This window comes from Coregonus lavaretus, assembly GCF_964263955.1.
Source record: "Coregonus lavaretus genome assembly, chromosome: 27".
In the NCBI taxonomy this organism is placed as follows: Eukaryota; Metazoa; Chordata; class Actinopteri; order Salmoniformes; family Salmonidae; genus Coregonus; species Coregonus lavaretus.
This window is the reverse complement of record NC_140014.1, coordinates 21,127,821-21,130,664: the sequence shown is the minus strand read 5'-3', so window position 1 is coordinate 21,130,664 and position 2,844 is coordinate 21,127,821.

The following is a 2,844-nucleotide window of genomic DNA, read 5'->3' as shown; positions in this document are numbered from 1 at the left end:
CACCCCTCCACTCACCCCCCCTAGTTAGAGAGACACAAGATGGATGCCACTGGACCCAAAAGGAAAGAGGATACGCAAAAGCATCATCACAGGGGGTCCCAGAGAAAGCTGTAATGGTAACCTATCTCATTTGATGGAGGCGTGCTCTGCAAATACTCAACATAGCACAGGCTTGAAGGGAACAGTTGCTTTCACTAATAGATTATTCAGGATAATGTACCCCACATATGCAAAGAGCTTGTTTTCTACCCGATTTGACCCTATCTATGCCAGTGGCACCTTCATCTCCATTTTACGATATGTAATCCTTTAACACCTTTCTGACAGATTTTTTATTGTGCTCCAATTCGCTCTAAGAAATGAACTTGGGTCAGTTACTGTGTTTATTCTTTAACAGATTGTAAAGAATTGGTTCAAATGTATTTAGGTTGGCTGACTGTTGTACATCTTTTCTAAAGCTGCTTCACAGACCAAAGCTTGGATAGCCCTGTAAATGGAGCCCTGCATGCTAGTGCACTGTAGGCTCTGTTATGGTGACCTGCAGATATCCATTCAGAGACCATTACTAAGCAGATTACTCCTTCAAATCTGTGTCAGGACATAGTTCTCATGTCTGGTGATGCTGATACAGAGCTGTGGAATACTAATGATTTACCCTTTTTATTTAACCTTCATTTTGACAGGGAAGACATATTGAGACCTAGGTCTCTTTTCCAAATGTGCCCTGTATAATAAAATATAAAATACACATTAAACACAAAATATATACACTACCGTTCAAAAGTTTGGGGTCACTTAGAAATGTCCTCGTTTTCGAAAGAAAAGCAATTTTTTTGTCCATTAAAATAACATCAAATTGATCAGAAATACAGTGTAGACATTGTTAATGTTGTATTGGGCTCCCGAGTGGCGCAGCGGTCTAAGGCACTGCATCTCAGTGCTTGAGGCGTCACTACAGTCCCCCTGGTTTTATTCCAGGCTGTATCACAACCGGCCGTGATTGGGAGTCCCATAGGGCGGCGCACAATTGGCCCAGTGTCGTCTGGGTTTGGACGGTGTAGGCCGTCATTGTAAATAAGAATTTGTTCTTAACTGACTTGCCTAGTTAAATAAAGGTACAAAAATAAATAAATAAAATCTTCTAGGCAGAGTTGCAAAGAAAAAGCCATATCTCAGACTGGCCAATAAAAATAAAAGATTAAGATGGGCAAAAGAACACAGACACTGGACTTTTTCTTTGCAACTCTGCCTAGGTCAGCATCCCGGAGTCGCCTCTTTACTGTTGACATTGAGACTGGTGTTTTGCGGGTACTATTTAATGAAGCTGCCAGTTGAGGACCTGTGAGGCGTCTGTTTCTCAAACTAGACACTAATGTATTTGTCCTCTTGCTCAGTTGTGCACCGGGGCCTCCCACTCCTCTTTCTATTCTGGTTAGAGCCAGTTTGCACTGTTCTGTGAAGGGAGTAGTACACAGCGTTGTAAGAGATCTTCAGTTTCTTGGCAATTTCTCGCATGTAATAGCCTTCATTTCTCAAAACAAGAATAGACTGATGAGTTTCAGAAGAAAGTTACTTGTTTCTGGCCATTTTGATCCTGTAATCGAACCCACAATTGCTGATGCTCCAGATACTCAACTAGTCTCAAGAAGGCTTCTTTAATCAGCACAACAGTTTTCAGCTGTGCTAACATAATTGCAAAAGGGTTTTCTAATGATCAATTAGCCTTTTGAAAATGATAAACTTGGATTAGCAAACACAACGTGCCATTGGAACACAGGACTGATGGTTGCTGATAATGGGCCTTTGTATGCTTATGTAGATATTCCATTAAAAATCAGCTGTTTCCAGCTACAATAGCCATTTACAACATTAACAATGTCTACACTGTATTTCTGATCAATTTGATGTTATTTTAATGGACAAATAAATTGCTTATCTTTCAAAAACAAGGACATTTCTAAGTGACCCCAAACTTTTGAACGGTAGTGTATATACATAATAATACAAAAACACAGTCATGGTAAGCACAAATAAAACATAACAAATCACCCAGAAAAACAGTTACATTCATCCACAAATAAATCCCCAGTCAATACTTTAAATTGCCCAAACGGCACCAGAACAGCAAGATGAAATGTATTTTGAATTTAGTTCCAGCAATATGGTGCATTAAAACTAAAAGCAGATTTACCTAGCTCGGTGGAGACCCTAGGAACCTCAAGAGAACCAATCCTGTGAACGGGTTAGGCAACTCAGGTGTCTATACTTCCACAGCAAAGTTAGATAAGACAGAAGTTTATGAAGTAGGGACTTGTAAACACAAAGGGAGTAATGTACAGATCTACGGGTCTTTAGCGAAGTCCAGCCAACCTTTTGATACAGGATGCAGTGATGAGTATCAAAGCTGTCGCCGGTAACAAAACGAAGGGCACTATGGTAGATGGCATCCAAAGGTTTAAGAGTAGTTGCAGCTACACTTTGATAAATAATTTCACCATAATCAAGAACAGATAAAAGGTTGACTGAATCATCTGCTTCCTGCTGCTTAGAGAAAGGCACGATCTGTTTCTGTAGAAAAAGCCAACTTTAAATCTTAGCTTCTTAACCAGCTCATCTGTATGTTTTTTTAACGTCAAATCCATATAAATCCAAATGCCTAAGTATTTATATGCGGGAACACGTTCGATTGGAGAACCATCTAATAAGTGAACATTTAGTTCATCTGAAACATTCTTACGAGAGTTTAAAAACAACATGTATTTTGTTTTGCCTGTATAAAGCCCAAGTTTTAAATCAGCAAAGGATTCCTGCATAGCTATAAAATCTGACTGTAGTTTTGAAACA